This window comes from Calypte anna, chromosome W (genome assembly GCF_003957555.1).
Source record: "Calypte anna isolate BGI_N300 chromosome W, bCalAnn1_v1.p, whole genome shotgun sequence".
NCBI lineage: Eukaryota > Metazoa > Chordata > Aves > Apodiformes > Trochilidae > Calypte > Calypte anna.
Window position 1 is genome coordinate 38,612 of NC_044276.1, and position 14,276 is coordinate 52,887.

A 14,276-nucleotide genomic window follows, 5' to 3' on the forward strand; every position below is an offset into this window, starting at 1 on the left:
TGGTACTTTCCGCTTCACTATATTTTTCTTTCATCTTAAGGCATTGTTTCCCTATACTACAAGCATCACGACAGCGTTCCTTAACTTCGCTGTTTTTCTGATCCCGTTCTAGGGCTAAAACAAAGGGATCTTGGTGTGATACATTTGTTCCACAATCCTTTTGCCATTCCGGCTTATCCCTTAAGGTGAAAAACATGTCTGCATATATTACTTCATCCCACTTTTCTCTTCTATGGAGAAACAGCATAAGTTGTAGGATGGTATTATAATTTAAACTTCCCTCTGGTGGCCACCTTTCCCCATCATCTAGTTTATACAGCGGCCACCAATCTTGACAATATTTCACAAGTGTCTTTTTCCTTATATTTCCCCCCAGAATTCCACCAAGTTCTTTCCAATGTTTTAAAATGCATCCCAAGGGGGTTTTAGCATCAATTTCCTTACTATGTTCAGCCCCCATTATGCCTAGTCGAGAAGTTACAACTGTGGGGGCCCTTTCTGGATTACCAAATTCTATTCAGATTTCAGCAATTTACAATTTCAACACCTTACTCAACTTATTCTAGTATTCAAGCGCACTTCTTTTTTTGTTTTAACAATCCAGATTCACACCAATCGCTTCGTCCGTCTCTGGCTGGCCCCCTCGCGGGTGACACGGAAACGCAAATCGGGACTCCGCACTCGTTTTGTAATTAAATTGCGTCTCAATCGCTCACTTTCACGCACACACACGCACTTTGAGTCAGAACTTTGCACAGGTAAAATTTTACATAAAACCTTACACATTGCTTTACCGCCTACGGTCACAAGATGCCGCTATAAACCACGAATACCTGCCGGTGTTGCGTCAAAAGACTCCCCGCAACCCCCCCGAAGATGAAGCTATAAAACTTTTCTTCAGTAGGGACGCGTAACCACTCAAACTGTTAAGATTACTTACAAGCAGTACAACAGAATAACATAATCATCAATCACCATATGATCATATGAACCACAGCATTACCAAAAACCCTTTATCAACACGATACAACACAGAGAGTGTACCTTCCCACTGCTGCGAATGAACTTCAGTTCTCCTGGGGAATTGAACCCCGGAGAGGGATGAACTCAGCGCTAGACCGGACTCCAATCCGTCAGCCTGGGGCCGTCCCCCGCGTCCCTGTGAATCCTGAGGAACTCAAACCTCCCGGGGGACTCTAACCCCCCCCCTTCCTAGAGGCCTCGAAACCCAAACAAATATATAAATAAATACCTTGTCAGTATGAGGAAGGTCTGGTGTCCATCGGCGCGTAGGAGCCAAGGGAGTAGGGGAGGCTTATCCGACAGAATTTGTCAGGGGGGCCCCAAAAGCACCCCCGGGCCCCCCTGGATCATGGCACGACGGAGTTCAGTCCTGCTGCGGTCGCCAAAAATGAAGCCGAAAAAGGCCAAGCAAAACTGTTTAGAGACAGAGTTTTGAGTCTTTAAACAGCAAAGGTATTTATTTTCAGATCCGGGGAACTCCCAGCTAGCACTGGACAACGAGTTCCAAGGGTTAAGGGAAAGGTTTAGGGTATTTATACAGTAAAAGGGGAGGTTACAACATCATTACATTCTCAATTCTTGCTGACTTCATTATATTGTTACAAGGTGATATCAGACCCTAGCCATAACTTTCTTCTTGTGCGGATGTTCACATTCTTTGGTGCCCAGCTGGTGCCTAAATGGCCTTGGCAGTGTCTTGTTTTAAGAACAAGACTTGTTTTAAGAAAAAGACTTACACTTACTATCTCCGAGATGGAAGTTAATCCCATTAAGACCTTGTATTGGTTACATTGTTCTAGTGGGAAAATGACATGTCTCAGCTGCTTTGTTCACTTCTTTCTCAGTTTAACCCTGAATTCTACTAGGTATGAATACAAATTCATTAGCATATATTACAAGTCTTAATTCTACATAAAGTAAATTCACACAAACAGCTTGGCCTGATCCACTCTCCTTACAGGAGTTAATCCTGTCAGGATCTTTTCTCCTTTTCAGTGTTGAGGTGAATTTTGGGGTTAGTAGAGAACTACTGAAGCCAAATGATGTGCTGCAATTTGTATTGTACCTCTGAAGAGTCCTGAGATGAGATGTGTACCTCTGGTAATGTGCAAAATGTTTTCTTTGTGTCTCACCTTGCTTGGACTGGGGCAGCATTTTTCAGAGGGATGAGTATGTCCACAGAGATATTTCTTGATAAGTGCAGGTGAAGACGGGGTGAAAAGATGGGAGGAATTTTGCCTTGTGGAATTGATATGCCAGACAACTGATGTATACGTGGAGAGGGGAGGATATTGCTGACATGTGGCTGGGATTGTGGTTTTGGGGGAAGGTGAAACGTATGATTGGTATGTGGAGGGCAGCAGATAGAATCATGCAGAGTGAATGTGTCTTCAGGGGCAGCACAAACAGGTGTTGGATGTTAGTGGCATCTGTGGTTGCAGGTGGTACCTGAGCAAAAGGATTGATTCCAAGATCCTGCTTATGCATCAATTAATTTTTCTTTAAGTGGTCATAAAGCCCATCCTGTTAATAACCTACAGTGGTGCAGATTGTGTCACCCACTTGTGTCACCTAGGAAGCCTCAGGAAAAAAATGGAAATAATAATAAAATTTTCTGGCTTACTTCTCTAGAGGTTTGCAACTCTATGCAGAAAGAAGGTTGGGAGAAAGAGGATGAGACACTTGAAGCTGTGATGGATAAGGCAACACCAGTACAAAGATGGTATGATGTTATTGAGAAATTGAGTTGATTATACTCTTTGTCTTGGTCCTTAGTGGAATATCTCAGTGGCCCACTCCTTTACACGTTGCATCCACCTGACTGAGCAAGATAGTTGTAAAGTAACTGCCTTTTCTCCAGCTGATGACCCATTGATCAACTGGTTGCAAAAATTTCCTCACTTGTTAACTGCACTCCTTCAAGTTTTAAGAGGCAGGTAGAGAAAACAGAATTTCACTTCTCAGGCTGGGTTGAGGTAGACATATTGTCCTGGTTTGGGCCAGGATAAAGGTGGTTTTCTGTTTCTGTACTTTTGCTTTTAGCTAAGTCCCTTGTAAGTAGTTGCATTTGCTGAAATTAACAGCAAGTTTCTCATACAGTGTGTGTGCTTTTAGGACTGATAACATTTGATGTTTATAGTTACTGCTAGAGACTGGTATGCAGAGCCAAGGACACAGAGGCCCCACCTGAACCCTCCTTTAGGGAGGAACGGACAAGATAGATGCCAGAATTGACCAAACAGAGTATTCCATCCCATATACGTCACACTCAGTATAAATTTGAGGCATCACGTGGGCCGAGCCAGATCTTTTCCTGCTTCCCTTCCTCCCCGGCATCCTGGAAGGATCCTGTCTGTTCGTGTGCCTGTGGTCCTGATCCGTGCCAGCCCATATCTGTGTGTTCCTGCCTCCGGTTCCCGACTGCTGCCGACTCCAGGAGTCCAGCCTGGACTTTCCCAGGGCTGCCCTACAGCCTCGGTGGTGACGTGAGAGTTATTGGGGGAAAGGGGGGAGGAATGTGGTTTCCATTTTCCTGTATATTTGTATATATTTAGTAATTTTTCCCTATTTACCATTACTGTTTCATTAAAGTTGTGTAGTTTAGTTTCCAACTCATAAGTCTCTCTCCCTTATTCTCTCTCCTTTCTTCATCGAGGGGAGAGAGAGATTAAAGAGAGCGTCTGTTATTCGGTTTAATTGCCGGGCCAGTGTTAAACCGTGACAGATTTATTGGCGCCCAACGTGGGGCCCGAGCTACTTGGCTCGAGTCCAGTTTAAATTTTGACTAAATTGCCTGAACAGTTTGAATTCCAACTCCAGTGAAAGAATGGCTTTCCTGAGCTGGAATCAGACCTTGTTCTTTGGAAATTTCACAGGGTTGGAGATTAAACCAATCGTGCCGTACCTTTGGTATTTAGGGTATGTGATGTGTATTTTTGCAGCTGGAATTGCTGTTACTTTGTGGTTTGTCTTTCGTAAGAGCTGCTTAAGAACCATCATTGCAATATTGTCCTCAATACTGGTGTATATCATGGTGCATGGTGCAGTAGTGTTTCATACAGAGATAAAAAACTTGGTTGGTAATTACACTCCCAGTTTTAACTTGGGAAATTATACCATTCCATCGTATTTTGGGCTGACTCCACCAGATTTTGGTGGCAATAGCATTTCATTTCTCAATCTTCTGGTGGGTGTTGTTAATTTCTCTCATATATTGGTGAAGAGTAACACAAAAACCACAGTAATGAGATTGAGTATGCCTTTTCGGAGGCCGAGAGTTGCTGTTCGGAGAGTGAGAGCTGCTCCTCGTACAGAGAGCACCCCCACTCCTGCCTCCCCAGCCGCTTCTCGCCCCCCCTCACGCAAGGGCACAACTCAGATAAGGCCGGCCAGCATCGCCAGTGTTTCTGCTTCAGCTCCAGTTGCTGTGTCTACTCCCACAGACACTGCTGCTGCTCAGAAAACAAGCCCTGCTGCTGCCACTGCTGCAGATGCCTCAGCCTCTCCCCCTCAGCCCACACAGTTACTTGTTAACCCTGTAACTAGGAGAAAAGGAAAACAAGGGAAATCAGAAACGAGCCGTAACCCTTCCAAGTCTGAACAAGATGACCAGGTGATAGAGGAAATAGAGGATAATGGCTCTCCTCCCAGACCAGGTAGAGCAGCTAGTGCAGAGTCAGATGAGGACTCAGACTCAGAATCTGCTCAGCTCTATTCCATGAGAGACTTGCGTACTCTGAGAAAAGATTTCAGCCGTTTTCCAGGTGAACCACTTCTCTCTTGGTTACTCCGATGCTGGAATGAGGGGGCTGCTACCATAACATTAACTCAGAAGGAAGCCAGGCAGTTGGGATCCCTGGCCAAAGATGCAGGTATTGATCAGGCATTTGGGGAAAAGGCTGGAACTACCAGCCTGTGGAAACGACTCTTGTCAGCTGTAAAGGAGAGATATCCCTATAAAGAGGAAATAGACTGCCCACAGATCAAAGCACGCAACCTTGGAAAAGCTATCAGGTATCTCGAAGAATTGGCTGTGCGAGATCTGATCTATAATAATGATGACATTGAAGATCCCTATCACGTACCATGCCCTAAACCTATGATGCAAAGGTTTGTGCATGCTGCACCACCACCTTTTAATCATACACTATCAGTAATGCTATGGGTTCCTGCAGAGACAGATACAACTGTGGGTGATGTGATTAAAACTGTACGAGAGTGTGAAGATGCTGTCATAGCCCCTTGTCGGGCCTGGGTCTCAGCTATCAAGAGAGCATCTGAGGAATGGCATTCACCCCCTTCTCCTCAGACAGACGGAGGACGCCGCATTGCAGCCACTAAGAGGAGACGCCCTCCTATGAGACAGAATCGAGAGAAACAGAAATCAGCAAGAGGGACCCTATGGGCACTCCTGTGTGAGTATGGAGAGGAAATGAAAAAGTGGGACAAGAAACCTACTGCTGCCCTACAGGACCGAGTGTTTGAGTTGATGAGTAAGCCAAAGGCAAAAGGAGGTCCTTCTAAAAAGATGGCTGCTCAAGTCTCCAGTGTAGAGTTACCCAATCCAAAAATGCTGGTGACTCCAGATCCCTGCACATCAGGTGTGAGTACTGGGGATGCAAGCTCCAGTAATGCACATACTGACAATGCTGTATGTGCTCAAGCTTAGAGGTGCCCTGCCTCCAGCCAGGTGGAGGAGAGGGACAACCGAATCTATTGTATTGTGTGGATTCGATGGCCTGGCACATTAGAGCCACAAAAGTATAAAGCCTTGGTGGACACTGGTGCACAGTGCACCCTAATGCCATCGAATCAGAAAGGCACAGACTCTGTCACTATTTCTGGAGTGACGGGGGGATCTAAAGAACTGACTATTGTGAAGGCTGATGTGAGCCTCACTGGAATAAAGTGGCATAAACACACAATAGTGACTGGTCCAGATGCTCCGTGCATCCTTGGCATAGACTACCTCAAGGGAGGTGATTTTGAGGACCCGAAAGGGTACCGCTGGTCCTTTGGTACTGCAGCTATTAAGACTGAGAATGCAGAATGGCTGCATACTTTGTTTGGCCTTTCAGATAAATCCTTTGTAGTGGGATTGCTGACTACAAACCAGCGTCTGCCAACTGCTACTTCAGTAGTGCATCGTAGACAATATCGTGTCAACAGAGATGCTGTGGTCCCCATTCACAAGCTGATCCGGCAATTAGAGAGCCAAGGAGTGATCAGCAAGACTCATTCGCCCTTCAACAGTCCTGTATGGCCAGTGAAAAAGCCAAATGGAGAGTGGAGGCTGACAGTGGACTATCGTGCCCTGAATGAGGTTACACCACCACTAAGCGCTGCTGTGCCGGACATACTAGAACTTCAGTATGAGCTGGAGTCAAAGGCAGCCAGGTGGTATGCTACTATTGACATTGCTAATGCATTTTTTGCTATTCCTATAGCACCAGAATGCAGGGCACAGTTTGCCTTCACCTGGAGAGGTGTCCAGTACACTTGGAATCGACTGCCCCAGGGGTGGAAACACAGTCCTACCATCTGCCATGGACTGATCCATGATACCTTGGAAAAGGGTGGAGCTCCAGAACATCTACAGTACATCGATGACATCATTGTATGGGGTGACTCAGCAAAGGAAGTCTACGAGAAAGGTAAGAAGATAATTGAAATCCTCCTAGAGGCTGGTTTTGCTATTAAAAGGAACAAGGTCAAGGGACCTGCACAAGAGATACAGTTTCTGGGAGTTAAGTGGCAAGATGGACGTCGCCACATCCCAATGGACGTGATTAACAAAATAACTGCTATGGCCCCACCAACTACCAAAAAGGAAACTCAGTCCTTTTTAGGAACTGTTGGTTTCTGGAGAATGCATATTCCCTTATATAATCAGATTGTGAAACCTCTCTATGAGGTTACCCGGAAGAAGAAAGACTTTAAATGGGGCTCAGAACAACAAGCTGCTTTTGAGAATATTAAACAGGAGATTGTACAGGCAATGGCCCTTGGACCAATTCGAACAGGGCCAGACATCAAAAATATTCTTTACACCGGAGATGGAGGTGATGGTCCTTCATGGAGCCTCTGGCAGAAAGCTCCAGGAGAGACTCGAGGCCGACCTCTAGGATTTTGGGGTCGAAACTACAAAGGCTCCGAAGCCAACTACACAGCTGCTGAAAAAGAGATATTGGCCGCATACGAAGGAGTTAGAGCTGCTTCAGAAGTGATTGGTACTGAAGCACAGCTCCTCCTAGTGCCACGATTACCTGTACTAGGTTTTATGTACACAGGTAGAGAATCTTCCCATCATGCTACCGATGCTACCTGGAGTAAATGGATTGCTTTACTCTCACAGAGAGCTAGGATAGGAAGACTTAATCGTCCAGGAATTGTAGAAGCAATAACACATTGGCCAGAGGGCAAACACTTTGGAATGCCACCAGGAAAAGTGGTAAAACGGGCTGAAGAAGCCCCACCATACGACCAGCTACCAGAGAATGAAAAACAATATGCTCTTTTCACTGATGGATCCTGTCGTCTGGTAGGAGGCCATCGAAGGTGGAAAGCTGCTGTATGGAATCCTACACGACTAGTTGCAAAAACAGATGAAGGAGATGGTGAATCAAGTCAATTTGCAGAGGTAAAAGCCATCCAATTGGCTTTGGACATTGCTGAACAAGAAAAGTGGCCGAGACTTTATCTCTATACTGACTCATGGATGGTAGCAAATGCCTTATGGGGTTGGTTAAAGCAGTGGAAGCAAAACAACTGGCAACGTAGAGATAAACCTATCTGGGCTGCTGAACTTTGGAAAGACATTGCTACTAGGTTAGAGAAACTTGATGTAAAAGTGCGTCACGTAGATGCCCACGTACCTTCATATCGAGCTACCGAGGAACATCGAAACAACCAACGAGCAGATGAGGCTGCTCAAGTGTTCCAAATAGATCTGGACTGGGACCATAAAGGTGAACTGTTTTTGGCCAAATGGGCCCACAATGCTTCAGGTCATCAAGGCAGGGATGGAACATATCGATGGGCTCGTGACCGAGGGGTGGATTTATCTTTGGACTCTATTGCGCAGGTTATCCACGATTGTGACATATGTGCTGCAATTAAGCAAGCTAAAAGGTTGAAACCTCTATGGTATGAAGGGAGATGGTCAAAATATAGGTATGGGGAGGCCTGGCAAGTCGACTACATCACATTGCCTCAAACTCGCCAGGGTAAGCGCTATGTGCTTACAATGGTGGAGGCAAGTACAGGATGGCTGGAAACATATCCTGTGCCTCATGCCACAGCCCGGAACACTATCCTGGGCCTAGAGAAACAAGTCTTGTGGAGACATGGTACACCAGAGAGAATTGAGTCAGATAATGGAACTCATTTCAAAAATAGTCTCATAAATAATTGGGCCAAAGAACATGGTATTGAGTGGATATACCATATCCCCTATCATGCACCAGCCTCAGGTAAAATTGAAAGGTACAATGGTCTGTTAAAAACTACCTTAAAAGCAATGGGTGGTGGAACTTTCAAAAACTGGGACAAGCACTTGGCAAAAGCTACCTGGTTAGTTAACACCAGGGGTTCCATCAATCGAGCTGGTCCTGCTCAGTCAGATCTTCTACACACAGTAGATGGAGACAAAGTGCCTGTGGTGCATGAGAAGAATCTGCTAGGGAAAACAGTTTGGGTTTATCCTGCCTCGGGCAAAGGTAAACCCATTCGTGGGGTTGCTTTCGCTCAAGGGCCTGGACACACTTGGTGGGTGATGATGAAAGATGGAGAAGTACAATGTGTACCACAAGGGAATCTAACACTAGGTGAGAATTCTTAATTTCTGCTTGTCTAGTTTAATCAGTAATGCATGGACTCTTTGGGAGTCATGAACTTGTATCCCACCATAACTACTGTTATGTGAACTGTTGCATAAACTAACAGTGTTCTATGAGTGTTTTTCAGGATGATTTTGTGGTGATGAAACCAGAACTAGGTTCATCGGCTGGCATCCAGTAACTTCCTTGAAATTACCATCTGCAACCTGCAACTTGTGGACCATGGACATGAACTGTGAAGACTGGTCCTTCTTTTGAGAATCTGCTACAATAGATGAACATCTGCAATTGTAGACTGAATTACTTAGTGAATTTTAGCACTGAGAGATAGTAGTAATTTGTGTATAGATATGTTTAAGGATAAGAGTTAGTAATGATTAGAGTATGACGCAAATGGTATGGAATAAGGGGTGGAATGTCCTGGTTTGGGCCAGGATAAAGGTGGTTTTCTGTTTCTGTACTTTTGCTTTTAGCTAAGTCCCTTGTAAGTAGTTGCATTTGCTGAAATTAACAGCAAGTTTCTCATACAGTGTGTGTGCTTTTAGGACTGATAACACTTGATGTTTATAGTTACTGCTAGAGACTGGTATGCAGAGCCAAGGACACAGAGGCCCCACCTGAACCCTCCTTTAGGGAGGAACGGACAAGATAGATGCCAGAATTGACCAAACAGAGTATTCCATCCCATATACGTCACACTCAGTATAAATTTGAGGCATCACGTGGGCCGAGCCAGATCTTTTCCTGCTTCCCTTCCTTCACTCGGCATCCTGGAAGGATCCCGTCCGTTCGTCTGCCTGTGGTCCTAATCCGTGCCAGCCCATATCTGTGTGTTCCTGCCTCCGGTTCCCGACTGCTGCCGACTCCAGGAGTCCAGCCTGGACTTTCCCAGGGCTGCCCTACAGCCTCGGTGGTGACGTGAGAGTTTATTGGGGGAAAGGGGGGAGGAATGTGGTTTCCATTTTCCTGTATATTTGTATATATTTAGTAATTTTTCCCTATTTACCATTACTGTTTCATTAAAGTTGTGTAGTTTAGTTTCCAACTCATAAGTCTCTCTCCCTTATTCTCTCTCCTTTCTTCATCGAGGGGAGAGAGAGATTAAAGAGAGCGTCTGTTATTCGGTTTAATTGCCGGGTCAGTGTTAAACCGTGACACATATATATTCAGTGAAGCATGAGAATGAAAGGGCAGACATTCACAGGAGCCTTTTGTTGTGTTTGAAAAAAAAATAAAATAAAAATGAACCCAAACAACAAAAACAACTAAAACTGAACCACAAGAAAAAACTTTGATTCCCAAGCAGAACTAATGTGCTAAGCCTTCTCAACAAGGCTTTTCTCACCAGTCTTCTAATGTCATTTAGTTGTGTAACTTCAGTTCCAGCAAAGGATGGAACATAAAAGAATGGCATTCTCAAGCTCTGGCCTGTTCCTCATTTACTTAGTCCGGGAAGGTTTAATGACCTTTTGAATAATGGTGTATTTCATGATGCAATTCCTAGAGAATCTTTAAAGTGTCCTACTAGGAGGAAAGGGGAGTTGCAAAGGAAGGGTGTCCTATACTCAGACATCAGTAGGCATTGTTGCATGTTAAGTCTCAAAGGTTGTCCAAGTAGTTGGCAATTCAAGACTGGCGTTCTCTGTGACTTCATACAGCGTGGACTTTTGTCTGCTCATGATCTAAAGGCAGGTTACAGCAAGCATTAAAATTTTAAGATGTGTTCTTCTGAGGAAGTGAGGACTGTACCTTACCAAGGGTTGGACTTGATGATCTCTGAGGTCCCTTCCAACCCAGCCAATTCTATGATTCTATGATTTTAGAGAGCCATGCACTTCGCACTGCTCTCATCAGAAGTGTTAAGACACAAATTTTTGGTAGCCAGGTGACTGTAAAATATCACGAAGCTCATATAGGAACAGAGCTGTTGGTGCCAGAGACAGTTCATAGAATCATAGAATCATAGAATTGGCTGGGTTGGAAGGGACCTCAGAGATCATCGAGTCCAACCCTTTTACCACCATTGCGGTTGCTAGACTATGGCACTGAGTGCCACATCGAGTCTCTTTTTAAATAGCTCCAGGGACAGAGAATCCACTACTTCCCTGGGCAGCCCATTCCAATGCTTGATCACTCTCTCCGTAAAGAAATTCTTTCTAATATCTAACCTAAATTTCCCCTGGCACAACTTAAGACCATGCCCTCTTGTCTTGTTGAAAGTCGTCTGGCAAAAGAGACCAACGTCCACCCGGTTACAACTTCCTTTCAGGTAGTTGTAGAGAGCGATGAGGTCTCCCCTGAGCCTCCTCTTCTCCAGGCTGAACAGCCCCAGCTCTCTCAGCCTCTTCTCATAGGGTCTGTGCTCGAGTCCCTTCACCAGCCTGGTTGCTCTCCTTTGGACCTGCTCCAGGACCTCGATATCCTTCCTGAACTGGGGGGCCCAGAACTGGACACAGTACTCGAGGTGTGGCCTCACCAGTGCTGAGTACAGGGGCAGAATCACTTCCTTGGACCTGCTGGCGACGCTGTTCCGGATACAGGCCAGGATGCCATTGGCCTTCTTGGCCACCTGGGCACACTGCTGGCTCATGTTCAGCTTCCTGTCAATCCAGACTCCCAGGTCCCTTTCTGCCTGGCTGCTCTCCAGCCACTCTGTCCCCAGCCTGTATCGCTGCATGGGGTTGTTGTGGCCAAAGTGCAGGACCCGGCACTTGGCCGTGTTAAACCTCATCTCATTGGAATCAGCCCAACTCTCCAGTCTGTCCAGGTCCCTCTGCAGAGCCCTCCTGCCTTCCAGTTGATCGACACTTCCCCCCAGCTTAGTGTCGTCTGCAAATTTGCTTATGATGGACTCAATCCCCTCATCTAAATCATCAGTGAAGATATTGAACAGAACCGGGCCCAACACTGATCCCTGGGGGACACCACTAGTGACCGGCTGCCAACTGGATGCAGCCCCATTCAGCACCACTCTCTGGGCCTGGCCCTCCAGCCAGTTCTTAACCCAGCACAGGTTCAGTGGAAGAATATCCAGGGAAAAGAACATTATCAAGTCTGCAGAAGACTTTCCAGTTACCTTTGACTGCAGAATGCAGGAGACTTGTTTACAAAATATATCTCCAAATCCCATCTTTTTCTGATTGATAATCAAGGGTAAAATGTTACCATTTACTGCTAACTTTGGGAAGCTGATACACAACTAGAGCTAAATCTGCTCTGTCACATGTTCTCCCTAGAGTAAAATTGCCTTCTGATGACCGGGACGAATTGAGAGAAATCGTAACAGACAGATACGGGGCACACAGTATGTAATGGCCTTCTCCTGAGTACCGCAAACCAAATGTTTATTTGTCTCTCCAAGATTATTTTGTTTTTACCTCCTCCTGCTCCCTTATTCCCCCAAGGATCTATTCAGCACCTTTGGAGTTGCTGGAAGAATCAGAAAAGGAAGATGTTTCAGTTGAAAAGGTGATTATTCCTGCCTGTAATTTCCTAGCTGTCAAAGAAGTTAAATCTGTATGTGCTTTTTATTCTGTGCTTTTTACAGTGATTGTAGTTCATGGTATTTCGTATTTTCTATTTATATATATATATGTGTTTCTTATATGTATCTTATTATTCTATTATATTATCTTTATTTTACTATCTCCTTACATAGGGAGGGTTGCAGTATTCTAGTTTTGATGTCTTTGGTTGGTGGGTGTGTTGGTTTTTTATTAATTTTTTTACACATCTGATACAGCCCTGTGTAGCAAGACAAACCTCTTTTAGGGCGCAGCGCTTCAAGGTCCAACCAGGTGTTCCAGCAGAGACTCATGAATAGTGCTCTGAGCCTATAGCCCTCAGGGTTGACTAGCCTGGCTCAGTGCTATTGCTCCGAGAGCAACTAACCTCTCTACTGGTTAGCTCAGGACTGAGCTGAGCCTGTGAGTTTGAGCCTCACCTTTTATTGGCCCCCTAATCCTGCTCATGCGCAGTGGGGGCCCGCCCTAATCAGGCACAGGTGGGCTTAACACAAACTCATGCCCACTCCCTGGCAATTAGTGGCACCTGGTTGCCTCATTTCACTACAGCCCTGTAAGTCTAAAAGCTAACTGTCAGGGACTTAAGCTTTAGGAAAGCACAGAAGGAAGCAGGTTCACTAGCAGCTGGCTTCATTACAACATTCAACGTGTCTCTTAATTCCCTACTTGCTGAAAAGCGAATAGTGGTCTGACTTAAAGAAACAAAATTGTGTCTGAGCTTAATTAAGGCTAATAATGTTACATAAAGGCAATGTGGACGTACATTTGTTGAGTGTAGTGTGTTCAGACTAGTTGCAGATGATTTAGTGTTGGGGAAACAGTTCAGAAATATACAGGTTGTGAGCAATCCTGACTTACTTCAATTTAGGCCACATTGGGTTAATGGTTATTGAGGCCTAGTTAGAGGCTTTCTGAGAATGAGCTACTGGGAAAGAGATAACTTAATTGGCAACAGAAGAGGAAAATAATTATGTGAGAAGAATCTTTCCGTGAGAATGGTATGTGTAATTGGAATACAAGGCCACCTGCATGATAAGATGGTGTAAACAAGGCTTCTCTATATAAAGTGAGTGCAAGTTGCTAATAAACGATTTCATACAATCATATTGATGTGCACATGGAATCCTTAAGCCTCCGCAGACTGTTTTCCCACAAATGGCGCCCGAACAGGGACTAAGGGTGGCCCGGACCAGGGTCTAAGGACGGCCCGGACCAGAGACCCTCTAGCTGTTGCTTCCAGGAGCGATAAAGACAGCTGGAATAAGAGGGCGGAGAGGCCAGTCGAAAGGAGATTGCTGCCCCGGCAATCTATGTAGCTGGTGCCCGGCTACGGAATAAAAGAGGTACCTCGGAGTTGAAGAATCTTGCCCTGATCAGGTGAGCGGCTGGGGAGGAGATGGGGTCTACACTCTGATGTACAACAAGAAGAGACAGTAGTTAAGCTCCTCCAATATATTCTCTCTAAGAGAGATTTATTACACAAAGGCAGGACCTTACGTGAATTGCTGAAATGGGCACGGGATAGAGACTTGATCCCCTCGATGGGTACTGTTTTTGAGTTACCTACTTGGGAAGCCATAGGTATTGCCCTATGGGATAAAATTAGCGAAGGAGATAAGGAGACACAACGCTTAGCGACACTCTGGAAATTGATTAAAGAAACCTTAAAAGAAATGAAAAGTGAGAGGTCAGCAACAGCCTCAGCGTTTGTTGTCTTAACATCTGATCTGCCAGTACCGATGAATGCTCAAAATATGAACTTGACCTCTAAACAGTTGTTTGAGACACCTAAAATACCCTTACCAGCACCTGAAGGGACTGTACTGATTCAAACTCAGTCAACTGTGCCATTTGACCCTGGGGGCTGGATGAAAAATAAAAATAGGACCGA

At 45.2% G+C, this 14,276-nt stretch overlaps 1 non-coding gene across 1 annotated transcript; it reads left to right on the top strand.

Moving 5' to 3' along the window:
* The first annotated feature begins 12,042 nt into the window (after nucleotides 1-12,042).
* Nucleotides 12,043-12,168, top strand: LOC115600159. Its single transcript, XR_003988837.1, has one exon.
* Nucleotides 12,169-14,276: the final 2,108 nt, after the last annotated feature.